This window comes from Hyperolius riggenbachi, chromosome 5, assembly GCF_040937935.1.
Source record: "Hyperolius riggenbachi isolate aHypRig1 chromosome 5, aHypRig1.pri, whole genome shotgun sequence".
Classification (NCBI taxonomy): Eukaryota; Metazoa; Chordata; class Amphibia; order Anura; family Hyperoliidae; genus Hyperolius; species Hyperolius riggenbachi.
Window position 1 is genome coordinate 414,342,699 of NC_090650.1, and position 15,411 is coordinate 414,358,109.

At 45.3% G+C, this 15,411-nt stretch overlaps 1 protein-coding gene and 1 long non-coding RNA gene across 2 annotated transcripts in view; one reads left to right on the forward strand and one right to left on the reverse strand.

Moving 5' to 3' along the window:
• Positions 1-15,411, reverse strand: part of LOC137519167 (uncharacterized) — a 145,840-nt gene that overhangs the window by 28,307 nt on the left and 102,122 nt on the right. The window lies entirely within an intron of this gene.
• Positions 14,978-15,411, forward strand: part of LOC137519166 (uncharacterized) — a 29,224-nt gene continuing 28,790 nt past the window's right edge. The window contains exon 1 of the mRNA XM_068237979.1: positions 14,978-15,051. The gene's annotated coding sequence lies outside the window, so the exon portion shown is untranslated. The remainder of the gene's footprint in view (positions 15,052-15,411) is intronic.

Here is a 15,411-nt window from a genome sequence, read left to right on the forward strand (position 1 = left end):
GGCACCACCTGTACCTGGCTATCTATTCTGGGGCACCACCTGTACCAGGCTATCTATTCTGGGGCACCACCTGTACCTGGCTATCTATTCTGGGGCACCACCAGTACCTGGCTATTTATTCTGGGGCACCACCTGCACCTGGCTATCTATTCTGGGTCATCACCTGTACCTGGCTATCTATTCTGGGGCACCACCTGCACCTGGCTATCTATTCTGGGGCACCACCAGTACCTGGCTATCTATTCTGGGGCACCACCTGTACCTGGCTATCTATTCTGGGGCACCACCTGTACCTGGCTATCTATTCTGGGGCACCACCTGTACTAGGCTATCTATTCTGGGGCACCACCTGTACCTGGCTATCTATTCTGGGGCACCACCTGTACCTGGCTATCTATTCTGGGGCACCACCTGTACCTGGCTATCTATTCTGGGGCACCACCTGTACCTGGCTATCTATTCTGGGGCACCACCTGTACCTGGCTATCTATTCTGGGGCACCACCTGTACCTGGCTATCTATTCTGGGGCACCACCTGTACTAGGCTATCTATTCTGGGGCACTACCTGCACCTGGCTATCTATTCTGGGTCATCACCTGTACCTGGCTATCTATTCTGGGGCACCACCTGCACCTGGCTATCTATTCTGGGGCACCACCAGTACCTGGCTATCTATTCTGGGGCACCACCTGCACCTTGCTATCTATTCTGGGTTACCACCTGTACCTGGCTATCTATTCTGGGGCACCACCTGTACCTGGCTATCTATTCTGGGGCACCACCTGTACCTGGCTATCTATTCTTGGGCACCACCAGTACCTGGCTATCTATTCTGGGGCACCACCTGTACTAGGCTATCTATTCTGGGGCACCACCTGCACCTGGTTATCTATTCTGGGGCACCACCTGTACCTGGCTATCTATTCTGGGGCACCACCTGTACCTGGCTATCTATTCTGGGTTACCACCTGTACCTGGCTATCTATTCTGGGGCACCACTTGTACCTGGCTATCTATTCTGGGGCACCACCTGTACCTGGCTATCTATTCTGGGGCACCACCAGTACCTGGCTATCTATTCTGGGGCACCACCTGTACCTGGCTATCTATTCTGGGGCACCACCTGTACCTGGCTATCTATTCTGGGTCACCTATAGCTCGCTACCTACACGGGGGCACCACCTGTACCTGGATATCTATTCTGGGGCACCTAAACTTTGCTACCTCCTTGTGTCCTGTGCAAGAGTTCAGGTTCAGTTTAAGGACAGAAGCAATTTGCCCCTGTAATCATTCCTCCCATTCATTCGCTAATAATTTTATCACTACTTATCACACCAAATTGATCTATATCTTTTTTCACCACCAATTAGGATTTCTTTGGGTGGTACATTTTGCTAAGAATTATTTTATTGTAAATGAATTTTAAGGGGAATAATTAAGAAAAAAATGGGAAAAAAATCATTGTTTCTAAGCTTTCAGCCATTATAGTTTTAAAATAAAACGTTGTACTGTGCATAAAACCCACACATTTTATTTTCCCATTTGTCCTGTTTATTGCAACTTTCAAACTATTTCCCTCTTACAATGTATGGTGACAATATTTTGTTTGGAAATAAAGTTGCATTTTTTTCAGTTTTGCATCCATCACTACTTACAAGCCCATATAGGCAAAAATAAAAGTAATATACCCTCACAACATACATATTAAAACAAAGTTCAGCCCCTAAGGTAACTATGTATTGTTTTTTAAACTGTCATTTTTTTAATGTTTTAATGTGTTGCAGCTACGGGGGAGGTGGGGGGTTTAATAGGGTTTTAATAAATATTAAATGCATTTCTTTTTATTATTTTAACTGTACTATTACTTTTTGACCACTAGATATCACTGTACACTATCCTATAAGTTACCAGGAAGTGTACGATCTTTTTTTTTTTTTTTTTTTACATTCTTTCACTGGAGGTTTTATGAATCAACATGCCTCGGGATTCGAGGCATGTCGAGCCATTCACAGGGGATCAGTTGCATTGGGGGAACACTCGTTCTCCTTTCACAATCGATTTCCTGTAACAGCCGCTTGGATCAAGCGAGCACACCCGCCGGGAACGAACGCACACCCGCCGCAACACCGATGTACGAATATATCCGTCTAGATTACCGCTAAGCGTCTCCTGCAGAACGGTTTTATTTGTCCATTTAGGCAGAAGTAGTTACAAGGAAATAGATATGGCAGCTTCCATATCACTCTCAGCTCGGATTCCCTTTAAATAAGTTTGAGTCCTGTTTTCTTCATCTGTGTGCAAAAAGATAAACAATTGAATAAAAAAAAGATCTATACCCTACTTCTCCTAACGTCCTCCACTCATTGTCACAGCGCAGGGATCACAGGCTACCAGAGATTAGGGGATATAATCGCCCTGTGTCTGGAAATAACACTAGAAAGCAGGGGAAGAGGCACACAGGAAGTGGTGCAGGCCAGACTCAACAGCTGGACAACAGCTCGGCCTGGAGCAGGTGTTCCCGGACACATGAGGAGACGACAACCACGCCGGATCTATCAGCTGTTCAGTCCCGCGACCCCAGATATCACTGCTCATCAATGCTGTGCACTGTGTAAGACCGGAAGCCGTGTCCGGAGGAGGCCTTCACCACCGCTCTCTCGGGGAATCTAATCTGCACAAAATGTCCCCCAAACCATTTTATCGACGTAGGAGGTCTCCCGATCAAAGACTGGAAGGCTGCGCGCAAAATGGGGCAACGCCTGATGCGTGACCTTTAAAATTCTGAACATCCTTTCTCCCAAAAACAACACATTTTTTTCTTAATATTTATTGCTTTATTTGCTCCCAGTTACAGATGTTTTACCAGATACAACAATGTCACTACGGTTTTCCGTACACCTGTCACCAAGCCAGCCAAGCCTGAACATGTGATGGAAATATTCATAGTCAGGGGTTGATTGCAGTGATTACTGCAGAATCAGCTCCTGAAGTAATATTATGCGCATTTTGACTTTTTCCCTTCATATCCCAAAGCCTTCTTATCAGTTCTTAAGCCCCAATACACACGCTCAAGAGTGGTCTTTTATGCAGAACAATTATCAAACAACTTTTGTTGTGAAACAAGTTGAAACAACCCAAAAAAAAGTTGCTTGCTTTTGTTCACACAACTGATAAGACTGATAAGACGTCAATCCAACAGTTGACAGTTTTATCAGGTGTGTGAACAATAAGCCCAGAGCAGCCGACAGGGCAGGCCTAGCAGTAGTCCTGTACGGGGCCCACAGTGACTTGGGCCCAGCCCCCTCCCCGCTGAATAACCTATGTAGCTGTTTCCAGGCTCCAGCAGTGTGCACTGAACAGGAAAAACAGCTACAGAGATAAGGCATTCTACGTCGAAGCACACAAATGGTGTGCATTTTTTTTCTGTCACAGATCTGAATTTCTCTGTTATCAGGTCATTAATTCACTGGCTATCCAGAACAGGACTAGAGTTGGGCCGAACCTCCGATTTTAGGTTCGCGAACCGGGTTCGCGAACTTCCGCGGAAGGTTCGGTTCGCGTTAAAGTTCGCGAACCGCAATAGACTTCAATGGGGATGCGAACTTTGAAAAAAAAAATAATTATGCTGGCCACAAAAGTGATGGAAAAGATGTTTCAAGGGGTCTAACACCTGGAGGGGGGCATGGCGGAGTGGGATACACGCCAAAAGTCCCCGGGAAAAATCTGGATTTGACGAAAAGCAGCGTTTTAAGGGCAGAAATCACATTGAATGCTAAATGACAGGCCTAAAGTGCTTTAAAACATCTTGCATGTGTATACATCAATCAGGTAGTGTAATTAAGGTACTGCTTCACACTGACACACCAAACTCCACTGAACAGAACAGGTATGCAGTGGCGGGTTCACTAAACAGGTATACAGTGGCGGGTCCACTGAACAGAACAGGTATGCAGTGGCGGGTTCACTGAACAGGTATGCAGTGGTGGGTTCACAGAACAGGTATGCAGTGGTGGGTTCACAGAACAGGTATGCAGTGGCAGCAGGATCACTGAACAGGTATGCAGTGGTGGGTGGGTTCACAGAACAGGTATGCAGTGGTGGGTTCACAGAACAGGTATGCAGTGGCAGGATCACTGAACAGGTATGCAGTGGTGGTGGGTGGGTTCACAGAACAAGTATGCAGTGGCAGGATCACTGAACAGGTATGCAGTGGTGGGTGGGTTCACAGAACAGGTATGCAGTGGCAGCAGGATCACTGAACAGGTATGCAGTGGTGGGTGGGTTCACAGAACAGGTATGCAGTGGTGGGTTCACAGAACAGGTATGCAGTGGCAGGATCACTGAACAGGTATGCAGTGGTGGTGGGTGGGTTCACAGAACAAGTATGCAGTGGCAGGATCACTGAACAGGTATGCAGTGGTGGGTGGGTTCACAGAACAGGTATGCAGTGGCAGCAGGATCACTGAACAGGTATGCAGTGGTGGGTGGGTTCACAGAACAGGTATGCAGTGGCAGCAGGATCACTGAACAGGTATGCAGTGGTGGGTGGGTTCACAGAACAGGTATGCAGTGGTGGGTTCACAGAACAGGTATGCAGTGGCAGGATCACTGAACAGGTATGCAGTGGTGGTGGGTGGGTTCACAGAACAAGTATGCAGTGGCAGGATCACTGAACAGGTATGCAGTGGTGGGTGGGTTCACAGAACAGGTATGCAGTGGCAGCAGGATCACTGAACAGGTATGCAGTGGTGGGTGGGTTCACAGAACAGGTATGCAGTGGCAGGATCACTGAACAGGTATGTGGTGGTGGGTGGGTTCACAGAACAGGTATGCAGTGGCAGGATCACTGAACAGGTATGCAGTGGCAGGATCACAGTACAGGTATGCAGTGGGCTGAGGGCTCACTGAACAGAACAGGTATGCAGCCAGGAAGAAGTTAAGCCTAACTAATCTTTCCCTATATGAGAGACTGCAGCAGCTCGCCCTACTCTCACTAATGCAGGCACACGAGTGGCCGTAATGGCCGCCGCTGCCTGCCTTATATAAGGGGGGTGGGGCTCCAGGGGCTAGTGTAGCCTAATTGGCTACACTGGGCCTGCTGACTGTGATGTAGAGGGTCAAAGTTGACCCTCAGGTGCATTATGGGGCGAACCGAACTTCTTCCGCAAAACGTTCGCGTGCGGTACCCGCACGCGAACCACCTAAGTTCGCGCGAACCACGTTCGCCGGCGAACCGTTCGGCCCAACTCTAACCAGGACATACCATGTTTAGCTATAAGTAAACAGAAGGAAGATTCACTCCCTGTAAGCTGGGTGTTTTGTGTTGCTTATAAGATAAATGTTCTTCTAATAGCTGAGCAACAGGTCAGATTGGGAGAGACGATAATTGCAGCCTTATCACTAAAATCTTGCAGTGTATGGATTGTTGGGTGCAGTGCAGTGGATGGCCTTTGTGTATGAGAATTTAATTGTGCATTTAATTGAATGCTGTGTATAATCATTTTTAACAAACCTTTATTAAAATGAGTGCACAGGAGTTCCAGTTTATAATTTATTTGAACATTTGTGAGTGGAAGTAGGGGGGCTCTTATACTTGTCTCTTTGCAGCCCATTTTTACATTTTGGAGAAGGAGCGCTGTAATCATTTGCCAGTTTCTACTAATTTTGAATGCAGACTGATGAAGTTAATTTACATGAAAAGGCATTTCATTGACTTCAAATTAGCATGCATTTTTCGCATGACTAATGCAAAAACTCGCAATTCTAGCTTGTGTTATAATTTAAGTAGGCCTCAGTTACCTGAACTGAGTTAGTTAAAAAGGCTTGGTGTGCAGAATTGCCCTTTATGGGGATTTTCTCTTAGAGAGGCTAGAGACAGTTCTGATTTTCAGCAGAACTGGTACTGAACATTTCCAAGGCGTTATTGGTGCTATCTAGTCCCAAGGTGAGACTAGCTGGCGGGAACAATATAAACATGAACTAATTTTCTGTAAATAATATACTTTATAACGATATGTTGTATATAATAAATAGGCCTCCGGCCTATGTAGTCTAGATATAACGTAGTATAGACATAAGAAGAACCTGACTGCCAGGACTGGAGCCAAGAGCTGCCTGTAACGCAACGGACTTACTACAGAAGAATCTGCTTTGCTAAGACAAGACAAGACAAATAACATTTATATTGCGCTTTTCTCCTTGCGGACTCAAAGCGCCAGAGCAGAGCAGCAGCCACTAGGGCGCACTCTATTGGCAGTAGCAGTGTAAGGGAGACTTGCCAAAGGTCTCCTACTGAATTAGTGCTGGCTTACTGAACAGGCAGAGCCGAGATTCGAACCCTGGTCTCCTGTGTCAGAGGCAGAGCCCTTAACCATTACACCATCAGCCAACTGCTAAGATGTAGCGAACTGTATCTGTATATCTGTGGACTGAATAAACTCCTAAACTCTTAAGTTGGCCTGAGGAGTTCTATCTCCAATGCTGTTGCTGTGATGAGAGTCATGTTTGCAGCTCTTACTAATGAGTTGCTGGTGCTGGAATAAAGGTGTGTTGTGTGGTTGCAACGTATAGTTGATATAGTTTCTTACAGCTTGCATTGATGTGTGAATTGCATGTCTGTTGCAAAAAATTGCATATATGCCAGGACAAATTTTCTTTGCAAATAATGTACACCCCCAAAAATTTGCACAACAATGCAACTCAAACACGATGCTTTTGACTTGCATTAGTTGTGCGGAGAACAGCAAATTTACAAAAAAAAAAAGCAAGTAGAACCGAAATTCTGTTATGTGTGAAAGTTGTCTGACACAAAGAAACCAATCAGAAGCTCAGCAGAAAGAAAATCATGGGGGTGCCTCTTTCATCTGTGTCATTACTGCAATAAAAAATTGTTGCTTGATGTTCAAGGTGCCTGGACCGAGAATCTAGCCTGTGTATGAGGCCTGACTGTCTTAGTCAAGGGCAGGCTGAGGACATTGTTAAAATCTCTTAAAATCTGATTGCCCTTCTATAAAACTGGTCTTATAAAAGTTGTGATCAGATATTAACCATTTCAACCTTATGCATCAGAGCAATTTTCACCTCCCATTCATTCGCTAATAACTTTATTACTAATTATTTTTACAATGAATTGATCTATATCTTGTTTTTTCCGCCACCAATTAGGCTTTCTTTGGGTGGTACATTTTGCTAAGAATTATTTATTTCTAAATGCATTTCACAGGAATATTAAGACATTTTTTTAAAAAATTTATAATTTCTCAGTTTTAGGCCATTATAGCTTTAAAATAATACATGCTACCATAATAAAAACCTATGTATTTTATTTAAAAAAAGGTGGGGGGAAAGGCTGCGCGTCCCTAAACACATGTTGCAATTGAATGGTTAATCGCACGGGCATACACTGCCTCTGTCAGACTGAAAAATGCATGCCCTGCATCCTAGACAAGTGCTAACATTTATTAAACTAGGAGGAACTTTAGCTTCCAATATGGTTTGCATGCAAAGTATATTATACTAGACACTTGCGCCCCGGTGAGGCAAACCTCCGGGCAAGTGACCTAACCTAAATTTAAAACCTTGGTAGCAGCTAAGCATAAAAAATGTGTAACTTACATTTTGTTGAACAGCGAGGAGAACGCCAGCGCATACCACTAAGGCTGCATCTGACAGAGGCTGTGTATGCCTGTGCGATTAACCATTCAATTGCAACATGTGTTTAGGGATGCGCAGCCTTTCCTCCACCTTTTTTTAACTTTGTAACTATGTAACTGTCAGGTTAGCTGCTCCCAGCCCCTCCTCCTGAGTTTCCTGTTTGCATAATAAGTAGTAGCAGATTTGCATATGATTTGCATCTGAGTTGAATGCAAAGTGTGCAGAAAATCTATTTAGGTGCTTCACACTGAGCTGGTGGTCATTTCAGATGTAGCCTTAGTGGTATGCGCTGGCGTTCTCCTCGCTATGTATTTTATTTGTCCACTTGTCTCGGTTATTACACCATTTAAATTTTGTCCCTATCACAATGTATGGCGCCAATATTTTATTTTGAAATAAAGGTGCATTTTTTCAGTTTTGCGTCCATCACTATTTACAAGCTTATAATTTAAACATTTTTCGTAATATACTGTACCTTCTTTACATGCATATTTAAAAAGTTCAGGCCCTTAGGTAACTATTTATGTTTTTTTTTGTTTGCTTTTTTTTTTTATTGTAATTTTTTTTTCCATTCAAAATTTTATTGGGGTAATTTTTGGTGTGGGAAATAAACAGTTAATTTTAAATGTAATAATGTGTGTTTTATGCATTGAAAAATGTATGTAGATGTAGTTTTACTATTTGGCCACAAGATGGCCACACTGAGATTTTTTTTTTTTTGGTCTTTCTCGCTTCCAGGAAGCAAGAAGAGGACAGGAAACTTTTATTTATTTATTTTCAGAAAGACAGCGGCCTCTGATAAGAGGCCGTTGGTTTTTCTGCCAGGGACATAGATCAATGAACAGGAACCATGTTCCCGTCCATTAATCTCTGGGCTACCGGGGGGTCGCACTGGGGCGCGCGGGCGCGCGAGCGCAACGAACAGCAGTACAGCAGCCGTCTGGACGTGAGGATCATGTCCAGGTGGCATAAATGGTTAAAGAGGACTCAGAACTTCCTCTCTGCTCTAAAAGATACGTAACAGCATAATAACCTTCAAAGAAAAGCAGTTCTTTGTTACAGCTGATACAAGCCCTGCAATAAACTTGCAGTAGATCTACTTCCTGCTTTCGTGGAAGCAGACTTAGGGTTAACAACCTACATTTCTGATCTTACTCAGAGATACACACCAAGCCGCTCACTCCGCTCCTCCAATGAACTTCGCCTGACCGTCCCCCGCATCACCCAGTCCCATGCACGCCTCCAAGACTTCTCAAGAGCCGCTCCGACACTATGGAACTCCCTACCTCCACCCATTAGGGCAGCCCCCTCCTTCAACACCTTCAAGAAGGCCCTCAAAACTCACCTTTTCACTCTTGCCTACCACCCCTCACAATTGCTCTAAACCCACAGCCGAACTCTGGTCCCCTACCTCTCGTGTCCCTACCTCTCCCTCTAGATTGTAAGCCTTTGGGCAGGGTCCTCACTCCTTTTGTGTCCTACCTGATCATGCACCTCTATTACTGTGCACCCATGCTATGCGTTTGAGTGAACCTAACTTGCCTAACTCCATGCTCCATCCAGTGACTGACTAAGCATTACCTGGTACTCATACTGTGCTGTGTGATCTGGTTTTCTTGTATTCCTGTATTGTCATATTGCTGTTTGTCACCCCTAAATATTGTCTGTAACCTAAATTAATGTCCAGCGCTGCGTAATATGTTGGCGCTTTATAAATACAACAAATAAATAAATAAATAAATAACATCCTGTGTTTACAAATTAGCTGCTCTGCCATTGTAGAGGAGATACCTGAGCTGACAAAGCTGAGAGATCAAATTACAGTGATGAATGGTCTTAGATGAGGGAGACTTATGCTGGGAATACACGTTTCGTTTTTGCCTTCGTTTTAGCCTTCGATTCGTTCGGTAAATGAATCCAGTGTTGAAAACGTATGTGAAAATAGTCATAATCTCATTATAGTTTCGATTAATAGACCCCAAAAACAAACGACTAGTAATCGAACATGTTTGATATTATCTCTCTTTATCCATCTAATCGAGCCATTGGTAGGCTTGATGGCTGTTCAGATCGATTATATATTCGTTTATGCCGTCCGTCCCTGTACTACGTTTCGTTTCTTTGCAGCCTTCGATTATTGGAAAAACGAAACCATCAGAATCGGAAAAAAAAAACGAAACCGTGGGTGGTGATATTAACCGTATGATCGATTATTTCGGGATCGAAAAGGACAAAAGGCACAATCGAAACGAAGGTTTAAACAAAGGCAAAAACGAAACGTGTATTCCCAGCATTAGACAGGCTAAACTCTCTAAATACATACAGGGTGCATTTCTCTATGTTTTCCTTCTGTCCAGAGTAAGACTTCAGGTCCACTTTAAACTGTAGTAGGGAAAAAACAGACTGGAGTTTTTATTATTCACACTAGAGGGCAGTATTGTTACATTATATTCTGGCAGCTGTGCAACAGGGTAACAGTAAATTCGGGCGCCTGAGGCTAGTGGACAAATCGGGCGCCGCCATTCACTCCTATAATAAATATCGTTTAATGGGCGCCCGATAGGAAAAAAGGGCGCCGGTGAAAAATAACGTTTTAAAAGCGGCGCCCGGAGACTTAATGTTTTATTACTGCTTCTCATGATTACACATTATTTAATGATTTATACATTTTTAAATATTATTTTTAAACGAAAAACAGTACAATATTTTTTTTCAAACATTATTTTTAAACGAAAAACAGTACATTTTTTTTTTTTTTATACATTATTTTTAAACGAAAAATCCAACAGGGGGTCTTAGGTTTAGGCACCAACAGGGGGGTCTTAGGTTTAGGCACCAACAGGGGGGGTCTTAGGTTTAGGCACCAACAGGGGGTCTTAGGTTTAGGCACCAAAAGGGGGGTCTTAGGTTTAGGCACCAACAGGGGGGTCTTAGGTTTAGGCACCAACAGGGGGGTCTTAGGTTTAGGCACCAACAGGGGGGTCTTAGGTTTAGGCACCAACAGGGGGTCTTAGGTTTAGGCACCAACAGGGGGGTCTTAGGTTTAGGCACTAACAGGGGGGTCTAGGGGTTAGGGGTAGGTACAGGGAGGGTTACTTAGGCACCAACAGGGGGGGTCTTAGGTTTAGGCATCAACAGGGGGGTCTAGGGGTTAGGGGTAGGTACAGGGAGGGTTACTTAGTAATTTTTTTTTTTTAACGTTATTATACGTTTCAGTATTTAAACGAAAGATTAACGTTTTTACAATTGCCGATTTAATGCACATTATTTAATGATTTATAACTTTAAAAAACATTAATTTTAAACGAAATACAGTACAATACATTTTTAAACGTTATCCATGCTTATCGTTAAAAACCCGGCGCCCTTTTTTCCCAGCGCCCCTTTTTAACGTACGCGTGCAACAGTAATAATTAGTTATAAAGCACCATCATATTCTGTAATGTTGGACAGTGTACAGAATACATTGTATAATAGCAAAGCTCACATTAGCCAGTAAGGTTTGCTATACACCACCAGTGGTTCTGGATTTAAGCCTGGCTTCAGGGGTATAAAGAGATAATTTGTTTATTCAGTAGTGATGCATCATGGGAAACCACAGTTGTTCACTTAAATGAAACCAGAGCTCATGAAATGAAAAAGTTTTATACATACCTGGGGCTTCCTCCAGCCCCATCCGCTCGGAACGCTCCCACGCCATCGCCCTCCGCTGCCTGCAGCTCCGGTACCAGGTCTTGTCACTTCTGTCAGTCGCAACCAGGGCAGCCATCAGGGGGGGATAACTGACACTGCAGTGAGGGGCCCTGGGCTCCTCCCAAAGCGCTGTATGGGCCGCATGTGCTGGCTGCGAACCTGTGGCTCACTAACCAGCACACTGCGTTCCAGCACTGAGAGAAGAGTGACATCAGCACTTAAACGTGAGGAGCAGATGAGTGAGCCAGCGGACTTTTTATACTGGGGCACCACCTACTGCAGGGGTCTCAAACTCACGGCCCGCGGGCCATTTGCGGCCCTCGATACAATATTTTGTGGCCCTCGCTGGCAAAAGCTTCCTTATAGCTCGCTTCAGTGCTCCCAAGTAATCCGCCGCATCCCCGCCGCTAAACGAGGGCTGCAGAGCCCCCAAATCGCCAGGGGGGCAATCCGCCAGCATTTTCTGGAAGGGGCAGAGCTTTCAGCTTCAGCTCTGCCCCTCCTGACGTCAATCGTTGCATGGATCGCCGCCTCTCCCCGCCCCTCTCTGTGAAGGAAGAGTGAGGGGGCGGGCAGAGGCGGCGATGCGCCGCAATTGTGAAATTCCTTATGTGGCCCAGCCTCATCCTGACTTTGCCTCCTGCGGCCCCCAGGTAAATTGAGTTTGAGACCCCTGACCTACTGTATATCTGGCTACAGGCTACCTATACTGGGCCAACACCTATACCTAGCTACCTATACTAGGGCTGGAACCACTTATACCTAGCTACCTATACTGGGGCACCACCTATACCTGGCTACCTATACTGGGCCAACACCTATACCTAGCTACCTATACTAGGGCTGGAACCACTTATACCTAGCTACCTATACTGGGGCACCACCTATACCTGGCTACCTATACTGGGCCAACACCTATACCTAGCTACCTATACTAGGGCTGGAACCACTTATACCTAGCTACCTATACTGGGGCACCACCTATACCTGGCTACCTATACTGGGCCAACACCTATACCTAGCTACCTATACTAGGGCTGGAACCACTTATACCTAGCTACCTATACTGGGGCACCACCTATACCTGGCTACTTATCCTGGGGTGCCTATATCTTGCTACCTATACTGGGGGCACCTGTACCTGGCTAACCTATACTGGTGCACCACCCATACCAGGCTACCTATACTGGGGGCAACTATACCAGGCTACCTATACCGGGGCACCACCTATAGTTGCCTCTACCCACAATATGCCATGGTCATGCCCACTTTTTGCCACATCACGCTGTGCATGCCGCATTCTTCAGTGTCGGAGCCATGCACATTTTTCACCGCAGCACACTTTGTGCACGGGGTGGGGTGGCTAGTGGGTGGGCACAGCAACCAGTGGGTGGGCCCAGGGAGGGGGGGGGGGCAGGCCTGACGATGCGTGAGGGGCCCCAAAATTTCTAAGAGAAGTGCGCTGTTTGCGTATCTCTCCAGCAGCTGCCGGAGAGATACGTAGAGGCTGCACTTCTCCTGCGTAGACTGGCTGCGACTGGCTGAAGTGACGGGACCCGATACCGGAGCTGCAGAAGACTGAGGACGGCGGCGTGGGAGCAATCCGAGCTTATGGGGCTGGAGGAAGCCCCAGGTATGTATAAAACTTTTTCATTTCATGAGCTCTGGTACACTTTAAAGGACAACTGTCGTGAAAGGAACATGGAGGCTGCCATATTTATATCCTTTTAAGCAATACCAGTTGCCTGGCAGCCCTGCTGATCTATTTAGCTATAGTAGTGTCTTAATCAGGCCAGAAACAAGCATGAAGCTCTTGTCATTTATGAGTACCCTGATCTGCATAATTTTGGACTTGAAGGTTATTTAAAAACAGGCCTCCCGCATTGTTGTGAAGCCCCGCCTTCTGATTGTCCTAATAGTTATTTATGAAGGAGACGATCCAACTCAGTCATTGTATATTTTGACTGGAATTTACAGTGTAGCTGTTCTTCTGTCCGTTCTCCACATAAATCAAGATAAGTGTTTTGAAAAGTACAACAATAACACGACTGCCAGATACCTGAAGGATTTGTTGCAACTGTATCATACCTCCCTCAGCTTGACATCAACAAGATTGATTAACTTGACCAGAGTCCACCTCAAAACCTTTGGAGCCAGAGCCTTCTGTCATGCTGCCCCTAGCCTTTGGAATGCTTTGCCACACCCAATCAAGACAGCTACAACCTTGGAGGTGTTTAGAGCGGAACTGTAAATTCCCTGAAAACAAACTGTTTCACTTACCTGGGGCTTCCCCAAGCCCCCAGCAGCCGTCCTGCCCCACGCAATCTTCCTTTCTTCCGCCGCGGTGCAGCTTCGTTACCATCGACCTACGCCAACTGCGCTTGCACGGCCCAGGCTACGAGTAGCTTTGTTTGTGTTCCCACCTGCTATAGTGTCCTGCGCGTAGCGCAGGATGCTATTGCGGGCTGGAACGCGAAGAAAGCTTTGCATAGTTCGGGCTGCGCAGGCGCAGTTGCCGTCGACTTGTAAATCGACAGTAACAAAGTTGCACCCAGGAGGGAGAACGGAAGATCGTGCAGGACCAGCGAGAGCCAGGATGGCTGCTGGGGGCTTGGGGAAGCCCCGGGTAAGTGAAACCGTTTGTTTTCAGGGAATTTACAGTTCCGTTTTAAATCAGAACTGAAAAACCACCTGTTTAGTCTGGCATTTATGATCACATAACTTTACCCCTGTACACATCACTATGTACTGATCTGCTTACTGATAAGCTTAGGAGCTTTGGGTCCTATGGGAGAAAACCGCTTTACAAATGTTTTGTCGTCGTTGAATGGCTGTGCCTCTAGAGCCGTCCAAACACCATACAAGCTTCATTGTACAAAATTAGCACATCTATGTAGCTATGTAGTAATAATAGAATAAGAATACTTTAAACAGATTGTTTAGGTAACGTCTTGTAGCATACAGAAGTGACAAGATTCTATGGTGTTGTATGACCGACCTCAGACAGCTGGGGATGTTTTATTTATATTTATATATCACCAACATCTCTCACAGCGTCGTACAAAGTATATTGTTACTTTTCTGTCCTTCAGAGGGGCTCACAATCTAATCCCTACCATAGTCATCATATGTCTATGTATGTGGCATAGTCCAATCATAATAGGGCCAATTAATTTACCTGTATGTTTTGGGGATGTAGGAGGAAACACTGGAGTGCCCGGATGAAACCCACACTGACATGGGGAGAACATACAGATAGCACCCTGGCTGTGATTTGAACCGGGGACCCGTCGCTGCAAGGCTTCTAACCACTACACTTGTCCTTATTTATGAAACAAAGATTGTAAACACTTTTGAAACTATCAAACAAAATTCACTAGAAAAACAAACCTAATTTCTTTTGAAACTACAATTCCCATAATTCCCAGCAGCACACTGAGCTTCTTCTGCTTTACTTGTGCCTTGGTATTCCCAGGCAATCAGTCACATGTTTCTCTATACTGGCTTATATATTATCCAGAGCCTCTCTGATGGGTATGCCCACAGCTGAGCGCTGCTATTGGCTGAGAAGTTTCCCTGCTTGGCTGGGATTGGCTGATCCTCCTGAACCTGGGAAGTGAGTCTAGTGCTGGAATGTGGCTATCAGGGAGATCTCTGTGCAGGAGAAGAGAGCTGGGGATATGGCTGCAGAGGACACAGCACAGGTGAGAGCCGGTGTATCATCAGCTGCGGTGGAACTACAAGTCCAAGCATAGCTAGCTTACTGCTGGGATTGGTGATTAATCTACAGGTGCTAGAGAAATACAATCTGCTGATCAGTCTCAAAGCTTCATGCAACTGAAGTGAGAGGGATATGGAATCTGCCATATTTATTTCCTTTTTAAACAATACCAGTTGCCTGGCAGCCCTGCTGGTCTGTTTGGCTGCAGTAGTGTCTTAACAACACCAGAAACAAGCATGCAGCTCATCTTATCAGATCCGTCAATATCAGAAACACCTGATCTGCTGCATGCTTGTTCAGGGTCTATGGCTGAAAGTATTAGAGGCAGAGGATCAGCAGGGCT